Source organism: Puma concolor, chromosome F2 (genome assembly GCF_028749965.1).
Source record: "Puma concolor isolate L17-30 chromosome F2, mPumCon1.1.hap2, whole genome shotgun sequence".
Taxonomy (NCBI): Eukaryota; Metazoa; Chordata; class Mammalia; order Carnivora; family Felidae; genus Puma; species Puma concolor.
Genome location: NC_141684.1, coordinates 77,227,287 through 77,238,602, shown reverse-complemented (window position 1 = coordinate 77,238,602; position 11,316 = coordinate 77,227,287). Strand labels below are relative to the sequence as shown.

Sequence of the window (11,316 nt, the reverse complement as noted above, 5' to 3'; positions counted from 1 at the left end):
TTTGTGGCCTGGTGCCCGCCCAGCGCGGGTACACTCGGCCTGAAACGAATCCGGTTCCGAGGTGGGAACGAGGGCTCCGCTTTTGTGCTCGTCCGGGAGCCTGCCTGCCGCGCGCAGGCTTCAGAAGGTCGTCTGGACGTGACATCCGGGACTGACTTTGCTCTGGCTAGGGGAGGGGGTTTGGGTCTCGGCGGGCTGTTTCCTGCTGCGCGTAACATTGAACCCAGTATCCGCGGGCTGCGCTTTGCCGAGCGAACGGAGTTCGCGGCCGCGTCTGCTCGGTCCCGGCGGCGGGAGCGGCGGTTCTCCGTGGGCCACATCGGTGCAAGAAAGGACCGGTGCCCCGGGCGCCCGCAGTGTCACTGTGCCGGCGAGGGCGCTGGCCGCGCGGCGGGCTGGGACTGGCCAGGAGCGGCGGCGGTGGCGGGTCCGGCGCGGAGCAGCGCCCGGGACATGCCCCACCCTCGCTCCTACCCCCTCCCTGGCGTCGGGACTGGTGGCGGGTCCCGCGGAGAGTGGGGTGGGGTGGGGGGCGCGGGGCGGCCGTGACGACCAGAGCCAGCCCCGCCGCGCGCTGCCCGCCGGCATGACCGGGTTGGGCACCTGCCCCGGGGCCGACTCGCCGACCCCCTCGGGGACAGGAAGGTGCAGGGGGAGGCGGCGGGGAGCAGCGGGGCGCCGGCCGGGGCGGCGGGGCCCAGCTAAGGGCGAGTCTCGCATCCGGCGCCTTCTAGGTGAGGCCGAGACTGAGCGCCTTCGGCTCGCGCCGGGACGGACCCCGCGGGCAGCAGCTCGGACGCGGGGGCGGGGGGGGGGTGGGGGACACAGCGTGGGGGCGAGGGCGAAGATAACTGGGAAGGACTTGGGAGGAGTGGGCTTTTGCGGGGCAGGTGCCGGGAAAATCCTGCGTCCCGCGTCAGTGGCCTTACCCTTGAGAACTCGCTCCTAAAGGGGTTTTTTACCTCCGGGAAACCATGGAGCAGCAGGTGCACAATTGTCTTGGGGGCGGCAGATGAAATTTTAAAAAAGGGTCGAGAGCAAACTCTCGACCATCGCCAGGTATAAATGTTAACACGAAATTTTGCGCGTTGGGGAAAGGTTTTAAAGGTGTCAGCTAACCAGGCAAGGCCCTCCGCAAAAGGAAACTCGAATCCCTTATAAAGAGCGGATTTCTTCTTCATTCTCAGGTAAGAAATGGGGAGATTGATACAAATAAAACTGTTGGTCATTGATTGGAGCTGGAAATGCATTCAACAGCACCTTTCAGACAGATGTGCAAAGCTTGAGAATTTCAAGCGATACAAGCTGTGGTCTTGGGCTCCTTTTTTCCAGATGCTGAAATTTGTGTTAGAAAAGCCGGGGACGGTGGCCTCTAGTTGTGAGAAGTTCCAGCTCATTCCGCTTTCAGTCTTTTGAAGTTGAGGGAGAGTTTGTTTTTCTTTTTTAACAGGAGGAATAACACGGCCGGACCTTATTTTCATCTTACTAATGTCAAATAATTGTCTTCCGCATAAATAGCTTTATTAAAATTCGTTTTCCTATTTTTAAATAAAAATTTAAGGAGCACTCCGAGGGAAAACTATTATCCCTGTCCCAGTCCGAACTTCAGTGATTCCCCCCGGACACGTTATGTCCGCATCTACAATCACAAAGACAGGTCGGATTTTCTCCTTCTACCCACCCCCCCCCCCCCCACAATGGGATCACATTTTCCTTGCTATTCTGCAGCTTGCCTTATCAGTCAACCTTATATTATTTGGCGTCCCTGTAGTTCTAGAAGACGAACCTCTATTTACTCTCGAGTGGGGTCAGCCGCACTAGTCCTGTCTCCAGTCCAACGTAAGTGTGTATCTTGACTCAATCCTCTCCTGTACAGCTGAGTCCTAAGACTCCCTCTCACTCTTGTAAACACTGTGTGCCCACGAACCGATCGGAGAATGCTTGCGCTTCAGATACAGGAGAAGGGGGAAGAAATCGCACGCCCTAAGTGCAACCTTTTTTACGCAAAACATCAGTTCTTTCTGTATCCCGTTTCAGCCAGGCGGTGGATGGAAAGTTCCGATGGCGGTGCGCCGTTCTGGACCCTGTCCTTAAGTTGCCTGCCTTCCTGGGGCCGGTGGTGGCCCTTCCAGGCAGCTCTCTGGGCCCGTCAAGGACTGTCCTACTCCAAGACAGTCGGCTTCCCAACACGCTGATTTGGCTGGAGTGGTGAAATCTGCCCCAGCAGTCACTGGCCGGCGGACTTCCCGGTGCTCCCGTTCGGGCATCACGGTTAATATTAACTTCCACTATCACGCTCCCCGGGTTTGGACGAAAGAGCCTGCGGGGCGCCGCTTTTCGGACTTCCCTCCGGCTGGAGCGATGTCCGCACTCTGGGGGTTGGGAAGCAAGTCCACCCCCAGCCGAGGCGGACGTGAACGGAGGAGAGGCCTTCCTGGAGGCGGCGGCGCCGGGCTCTGGCGGTACCCGCCTGGCGACCGGAACTGGCTCCCCCGCCCCCACTCCTAACCGCAGGCGGCCGCGGGGTCGAGTACTTGACCTTCCCCCCCCCCCCCCCCCCCCCCCGCCCCGAGCAGGGCATCCCCGCGGGCCGGCCCCATACGCGGGCGGCCACTGGCCCGACTGCCAGGGGGCGGGGCGCGCCCCCAGCCCACGGCCGCCCACGCGGGACTCGTCTGGCGCAGGATCCGGCCTTCTGCACCGTGTGCGGCTGCCTCGGGGCCGTCCGGCGACCCCTACACCCTCGCGACTCCGCGGGGCCCCCTCCGGCCACAGGCACCCGGGCTCGCTCTCCCCAAGCCCGGGCCTGGCCGCGTGGAGCCTGGCCGCGTGGAGCCTCGCGGCGCCCGCCAGCGCCCCCTAGCGCCCCGCGCGCGTCCTACGGCGGGAAGCCCTCCCCGCGCGCCGGCCGCGGCTGCCCGGCCTCCTCCCGAGGCGCCGCCCTGCCCCGACGGCGCGCACCGACCCAGCCGCGGCCTCCCGCGGGGCCGCTCGGGCGCGGGCTCGAGTCCTCGCCCCTGTCCCCCGGCGTCCGTTGCCAGCGCACGGAGCGTTGCCGCAGCCGCCGCAACGCGCGAAACGTTCCTGGCTTTCTCACAACTGACGTTTGAGCGAGAACAACGTTTAACGTTGTTGGCATCTCAAAGGCGAGGCACCGGGCGCCTGGGTGGCTCGGTCGACTGGGCGGCCGACCTCGGCTCCGGCTCAGGTCTAGATCTCAAGGTGTGTGAGTTCGAGCCCCGCGCCGGGCTCTGTGCTGACAGCTCGGAGCCTGGAGGCCTACTTCGGATTCTGTGCCTCCCTCTCTCTCCGACCCTCCCCATGGTGGCTCTCTGTCTCTCCCTCTCTCTCTCTCAAAAGTGAATAAACATTGAAAGAAAGGAGATGTGCCCTGCTTAACGTATATAAAACCCATCCTTTTCCATTTTCTGTATATGCACTTCATTTCACATTCAGACATGATTTTAAAAAACAAGGGTTTTACAATACTTTTTATTCTTACAAGATAATAAAATCTTTTTATAAAGTGGAAAATTAATGATCCCTAATAGAAAACACTTTTTCCCCCCTCCTAACGTTATCTCCTTCCATCTGGTTTTAAGCTTGTAATGAACATTTATTGTGTATTGTCCACATTTCAAATCGTTGTCTCTCCAGTTCTCCGTTACTGACATCTTTGTAAGTTTGGAAGTAAAGCCCTAAAAATATTCTATGTATTTGGAGATGTTATATTCTTTTGCAAAATTAAATGTGCCTGCATCAGTCAGGGTCCCACAGGAAACAAATGGTGTACTTAAAATGGGTGAACGAAGAAAGATCAAGGGACAAGCAGACAATCTATAGAAGGGAATCTGTAGAGGGACGGAGCATCCTAAATTTTGCAGTAGCTCAGAGAAGGGTCCAGCCATGACTGGAAATGGGGAGAGGTGGATTTAGGGATCCTGCCGCCATGGCTTTGGCCTTGGGAAGAGGAATGAAGCCACTGTCAGTGTGGCCCAGGAAGACGAGACCAGAAAACAGACCCTGGGGGAAAAAAATCTTGTTGCCGTCCTGACTTTCTCACAGTGCCTCCCACTGGCCAAAGCTGACCACAAAACGAGAGAACAGGGTGCCGATGGGTGACGCTGCAGGGAGGAGGGCAGAGAGCAAATCTACTGGGGTAGAGAAAGTCCAGGGTTTTCTATAAATGGCGCCACAGAAGGGAGGTCAGCACAGCCCTTCAGGCTTGACTGAATAAAACTGACTGCCATACTTCGTGTGTGAAATGTAAGGGATGATCTTAGCTGCTGTTCTCAGCCTCGAAAATTGTGCTCATGGGGGAGAGCCTGGAGGCCACTGACTGGAGGGTGGGCATGATGCCACTGGGGTGGAGGCTAAAGCCTGGAGGGACAGGAGAAAACCTGGATTCCCGGTGACAGCAGCTGAGCCCGTGAATCAGGGCTCCTGGACAGGGAGCCCTACCTCTGAAGTCCTCCGTGATACAAACACATGCAAGTCGTTTATTGTTTAAACCACTGAGAATTGGTTTTCTTCCCCCCTTGAAACACAGGGATTCATAACAGACAGCCCGGGATAGAGCAGGCTGCTGATGTGATTGCTGATTCCTTTGGTTGTCACGGAGAAAATACCAAATGTGGGGTATCCTTGGACCAGCAGCATTTGCATTGCTTGGGAGACTGTTAGAAATGCCGAATTTCGGGCCACCTCAGCACTTGTACATCAGATTCGGGTCCAGCACAGTGTTTCTCAAACTTGAATGTCCATGCAAATTGTCTGGGGATCTTGCTAAAATGCACATTCTGATTGAGTAGGGCCAAGATTCTGCATTTCTACCAGTCTCCTGGATGAGGCTGACAGACCCCAGATCCCTGACCCATACTGACTTCTTAGGAATTCTTCTTCACTTTTTAAAATTTTTTTTAGTTTAATGTTTGTTGTTGTTGTTGTTGTTTTGAGAGACAGAGAGAGACAGAGCATGAGCAGGGGAGGGGCAGAGAGAGAGGGAGACACAGAATCCAAAGCAGGCTCCAGGCTCTGAGCTGTCAGCACAGAGCCCGACGCGGGGCTCGAACTCACAGACTGTGAGATCACGACCTGAGCCAAAGTCGGATGCTCAACCGGCTGAGCCACCCAGGCGCCCCAGGAATTCTTCTTTACTTTTTAATTTTTTATTCTATTTGGAGAGAGAGAGAGAGAGAGAGAGAGAGAGAGAGAGAGACAGCGCATGTGTGAATGGGGGAGAGGAGCAGAAGGAAAGAGAGAGAATCTTAAGCAGGCTCTGTGTTCAGCCCTGAGCCAGACGTGGAGCTCTATCCCACCACTTGACCAAAAAAAAAAAAAAAAAAAAAAAAAAAGCCACATTCAAGAACGAACACTGTAATGTCATTTTAGAAAAACCACTAGAGGGGCACCTGGGTGGCTCAGTCGTTTGAGCGTCCGACTTCGGCTCAGGTCACGATCTCGCGGTATGTGAGTTCGAGCCCCGCGTCGGGCTCTGGGCTGATGGCCCAGAGCCTGGAGCTTGTCTCCCTCTCTCTCTGCCCCTCCCCCGTTCATGCTCTGTCTCTCTCTGTCTCAAAAATAAATAAACGTTAAAAAAATTAAAAAAAAAAAGAAAAACCACTAGATTAGACAATTTTGGGTTGTTTTTTCCTGCCAACCTTGTGTGCTGCTCTTTACCCCCACACAGCCTGCCCTTCCAACTCACTGAGGTTATCTTGCTTTTCTCCAAAGTCCGGTAAATGTTCACGTTAGAAGCACAGGTGTGACAGCACGGGGACATTATGGTGCTCATTGACAGGAGAAACCTGGGGGATGAACAGTGAGTATTTGTCCCCCCAAACCTGATGGACTTGAGCTGACACAGGGTGTGTTGGTACCAGGGAGAAGCCCATCACCCCACCCAATGATCTCTACTGATCTCCCCCAGCTTCTTATTGTTCAACTTCTTGTCGGCTTGTCCCTTTTACTAGATTACAGTCAGGGACGTCCTGTAATACAGGAGAGAGTTAGATGCCGGCTAAGTCTTCTGAGTCTCACTACCTTCCAGAAGGCAGTGATTCTCAAAGCAAGCTGCATACTACAATCAGTCTTCCAAAACAAAAGCCTTGGTCTCCTCCTAAGAGATTCCGACTTCATGGGTTTGGCCTGCTCTCAGGGCGTCTCAGAATTTAACCCCCTTGAAAGGATTCTAATGGCAGCCATTAAATAGATGAACACACTGATATCACAGAGCTATCTGAGAAGTCAGTTGTTCATATTTTTATTTCTTCAAGTGTTTATTGAACATCTATTTTATGCCAGACGCTATATTGTTTCCCCGTTCTCAAGGAGCTGATGGATTAACATGAGGGACGGGCATGTAGATACATAATCACTGCTGTGGGGTCAGTGCAATAAAGTAAAATACAAAAAATATTGTTCTGGCAGAAAGCAGGGTGGTGATTCTTTGTGAAGGAGCACGGGAGAAAAATAATAATGGCTGACATTTATTGAGCACTAACTATGGATCAAGAAGTCTTCAAGGACTGATGCTTACCTGAGGCCTTGAAGGAGGAGAGAGCCCAGTGGGGAAGATGGGTGGGGTGTGGGGAAACACTTCCGGGTCCAGGTTGAGGGAGATGGGGGTGAGAGGGCGAGGAAACTAAAGGAGATGACTTCTGTTTTCTTTGTAAAATCAGGGTCATGGCCCAAGAAGATGGGGGATGGCGAGAGGGGTGCAGTCTGGGATTTGAGAGGAGTGGTTCCAGCCTGAACGTCCTCCACGCACCGTGGAAGGTTCTCGTGCCCTCTGGAAGGCCCGGGGGGAAAGTGGATTTCGTAGATCGGTTCCCATCTTCAGGGTTGCCCGCTCAACAGCTCCAGTGTAGAAGTAGAGAGGTAGGACCACAGGATTCTCTCAAAACGAGGCTCTTAGGAGCAGTGGAAAGACAGACAAGGGGGCCAGGGAGCACGGGTGAGATTTCGGCTCAAGAGTTTAATGGAGATGAATCTGGAGGAAATAAATTCTGGAGAGTGTTAGGCTTGGAAAAAAGGGAAGGAGAAACCAGATTGACAGGAGAATGTATGGGGGGGGCGGATTTCAGAGATGAGGTGGGTCAGGGCGCGGATAATGTGCAAGGTGTGGCTGGGGTGGGGCCGCTGAAGGGGTTGAAAGTGCAGATCACTAGAGTCGTGCTGCCAGGGACATGGGGTGGGTCCCCCACAGGCACAGCAAGCCCCCCAGTTGGAGGAGAAGAGGGGAGGAAGACTGGAATCTTCTCCGCGCGTATTACGCGAGACACCCCACCCGTGAGAGGATGTAATCGAGTCATTCAGGATCTAAAGGAGGGGGAGTTAGACCAGAAGGCAAGAGACGTGGCCTTAAAATGCTAGACGGAGTGACCGTGAAGCAGGAGAATCCCACTCAGAAAATATGGAGGAAGAAGTGGCAGGAATTCCTAGCGATGAAAGGAAGTTTTGCACATCCTTCTGGAAACGGGGAGATAGATTGTTTTCAGTTTAGGGTAAGAGACCTGGAGTTCAGAAATTTTGCTGCTGGCAATGGCAGCTCAAGGCCAAGCAAGAGAGCAGCTCTTATCAACTTTGTAATCAGGGGCAGAGTTTACAGATAAGTGTTCCAACAATTCCCCCTCTGAGAATTTCCTGTTTGCATTAATTGCTCTTGAGCTCTAGGTGCTAAACTTAAAAATCGTTCTTTTTGTTTTGTGTTGTTTATTTATTTTAATGTTTATTTATTCTTGAGAGAGAGAGAGAGAGAGGGAAACAGTGCGAGGAGGAGGGGCAGGGAAAGAAGGCGACACAGAATGTGAAGCAGGTTCCAGGCTCCGAGCTGTCAGCACAGAGCCTGACACGGGGCTTGAACTCACGAAATGCAAGATCATGACCTGAGCTGGAGTTGGATGCATGACCGACTGAGCCACCCAGGTACCCCTAAAACTCATTCTTAAAAAAAAATTTTCCCCTCCATTTACCTCAATATTGATACCTTGAGACAAAGCCCCAGCCACCGGGCCTTAGGTACGGTTCTGCTCAGCCTGGAAGTGTGCCTGACATCCCACACTTGACTTTCTCCACCCCTCCCCCAGATCCCAGAGAGCTCCTTTTATCCTAATACTGAGCAATATTGACTAGTCTTCTTTTTTCTTTAATATTTATTTGTTTATTTATTTAGATGCTTGGTAAAGAAAGTTTTTCTTCTTTTTTTTAATGTTTATTATTTTTGAGAGAGAGAAAGAGAGAGAGAGAGAGAGAGGACAAGCAAGGAAGGGGCAGAGAGGGGTCGGGGACAGAGGATCTGAAGTGGGCTCCACACTGACAGCAGCCAGCCCAACGTGGGGCTCGAACTCACAAACCGTGAGGTCACGGCCTGAGCCAAAGTCAGACGCTCAACCAACAGAGCCACCCGGGTGCTCCTGTGTATTTTGAGAGAAAGAAACACAGAGACAGTGAAAGAGGGGCAAAGAGAATCGCAAGCAGGCTCCGCCCTATCAGTGCAGGGCTGGACACGGGGCTTGAACTCTCAAACTGTGAGATCATGACCTGGGCCCAAATCAAGAGTCCGAGGCTTAACTGACTGAGCCACTCAGGTACCCCTAGGCGTCTTATCCAACAGGCACCAGGAGAACATCTTATGTCAAGAGGAGCTCTAGGTGGTACGTCCAGAGGGTGTATATAATTAAAACTCCACAAGATGGCTGGTTTCCTCAGAATTTCCCTTGAAGGGAGGAAAGCTGTGCACGGACATAGAGACTTGGGTGTTAGATTTCTCCCAGTATTCTCCTCCCCCAGAGAAGTTTACGTCCAAAAATACCCTGTATGATGTGCCCCCTGTGGAGAGAGACAGCCTCCCCAAACCTTCGGAGACGGAAGCCATGTTCCTACCAACCCACGGACACCTGAGCAGCCTACACCCTCTACAGCCTGGCGCTTGAGTGGAGGCAGGAGTCGGCTCTTGGGAGTTCTTTACCAACGGCCGAGACGTCCATGTTTGCAACGGAAGGGAGGCCTTCCTCTTCCCAAGTGGGCCTTACATCCTGTTCCACTGACACCACTTGGAAGAATAAAAAAAGGTGAAGACAGAGCTCCCGGCTTTCCCCCAGCTGTTCTCTGGGCTGTATCACTGGGTCTGTTGTGGACTCATAGACCCTAAGAGTGTCTAGGGGCCCCGGGCGCTTTCCCTGGTGAGGGAATTTCTAGGCTCAGCTATATATAGTGAGGTCCCGCACACCCTCTCTCATTACTCATTTAGTTTGGCCCGGGTTTAAAGCATGAACAATCTCTTCCAGGCACTCCCTCTTCTCACTTCCCCCCCCCCCCCAGAGGGCCCCTCCTCTCGTCTGACCCGTGGGGGTCAACATCCTTTCTAGCTGATCCGCCCCACTTCCTCCCTCAGGCTAAGCTCGAAGCTGTTTTTTAGCTTCAGGGGTTCCTGAAGAAGTGTTTCCTCTGCCCCCCTGCAATATCACATCACCCGTACTGGGTTCAGGGACTTGGGTTATTGGGGACGTAAAAGCAGAAAGATCAGGGAGAGGAGGGACGTGAAAGATCCATTTGTGAAGGTGGGCGACAGGGGGGCCGCTAAGAGTAGAGAGGGACACAGACTTAGTCCTCTGGACGCGGTGGAGAGACCAGCCCGAGGGGTTTCAGAGAGAGTTACTGAGGGGCTCCCAGGAGAGTTAACGTTTAAGCGACTTACTGTGGTGGGCAGGGCAAGGGCCCCAAGGCTGATAGACCGGGGGTGGGGGGTGGGGGGTGGGGAGGGGGGGTGTGCATTCCAGAGAGAACTTTAGCTCACTTACTGGCTCTGAGACTTTGTCATCCGGCCACTCCGAAAGCCTGTTTTCTCATCTGTGAAGCGTGGATAATAATAACTACCTGCAGAGTCCTTGCAAGGATTGGAAATATTTGTACAGTGCCTCCCTGAGTGATATAGTATGAGGAGGCTATCTATGTTCCTTTGAGCTGGTATTTCCGTGGGTGGCCATGAAAGGGAGACTTTTGACCCACCAACCCAGTTCTGTATCTAACAATGCGGCCTGAGCCTGTAATCAGTTTATTTTAATATTTATTTACTTTCAGGAGAGCGCAAGCAGGGGAGGGGGCAGAGAGAGGGGGACAGGGGATCCGAAGCTGGCTCTGCGTAGACAGCAGCCAGCCCGATGTGGGGCTCCGACTCACGAATGGTGAGATCATGACCTGAGCCCAAGTCGGATGCTCAACCGACTGAGCCACCCACGTGCCCCCTAGAGTAATCAGTTTATTGACCAGTCTTAATTCACTGGAACATAAACCCGAAATGGTTTTGTGTTTCCAGGTGTGGCTTTAACGATGCTCTCTTAAATCTCCCTGTCCTGCCCTCTAATGAACTCTTGAGAAGAGTTTATTACTTTCTAATTACTTTAGTAACTCATTTGAAATCTTTTGAAAACTGAGAATGTAAAAATTCAAGTCACTGTAAAGCCTCAATCTTAGTTCAGATTTTATCCCTTCCATTCTCCTCCCTGGAAGCTGAAGCAGGGACTCTATCTACTAGGCCTAGAGGAGGAGGGATAGCCCTTCTCCCCTCCCTTTTTAAGGACAGCTCCTGCTGTAGGTGGAGGGGTGGGGGTGGGTGTGTGGGGGGAGGACAACGAAAGGGACAGATGTCTTTTTACTTACCTGGCCATTGTGGTTGATCTCTTTGGTGTTTCTCTGGAAATCACTTACTGCCTTCAAAGCTCCTACGTGACAGGGTCTGGCTGTCTCACGGGCCACGTGTGAGTGCCTTAGAGCCACCATACTGTCTCCTTCCTTGAGTGGAGGATGAACTGTGCTGGACCCATCCAGAACCACTTCTTTGAATCCTTGCCCTGTAAACACACACGCTCTGTGCTAAGGAGCCCACAACTCACCTCCGCTTACTTTGTAGAGCACCAGCACGATGGCGGAGGCCGGACCACCGGGCATGGTGTCCACTGGGCTCCAGGGACAGTCATGCATCCACAGGCACGGTGCCACTTCCCCTGGAATTCTCTTTCTCTCTGTTTAGGTGGGATCATCAGGTCCGGTTCTAAGCCAGATGTCAAACCACGGCCCAGAATTCAACTCTCCTTTATCGTATCCCTGGCAACCTCTCTTTTTTTTTTTTTCCCTCTCACAACGTATTTCACGTAAAATGACTTGTTCTTTAACAGGTAAGACATTCAAAATTACGTAATATAATGAGACACGTCAGATACTTATTTACCGCAACTCATCACAAGGAGCAGCACAAGACAGCAAGTCCTACCTCGGGAGGACTTTTCAAGCCTGTGTGTGACTAACAGTGCACATCCC

General features: G+C 53.1%; 1 long non-coding RNA gene across 1 annotated transcript; it reads left to right on the top strand.

Moving 5' to 3' along the window:
* The first annotated feature begins 846 nt into the window (after positions 1–846).
* On the top strand, positions 847–1,541 carry LOC147572126 (uncharacterized). The gene is made up of 2 exons (XR_015246745.1): positions 847–1,187; positions 1,333–1,541. It is a non-coding gene; the product is annotated as an uncharacterized LOC147572126 (long non-coding RNA).
* Positions 1,542–11,316: the final 9,775 nt, after the last annotated feature.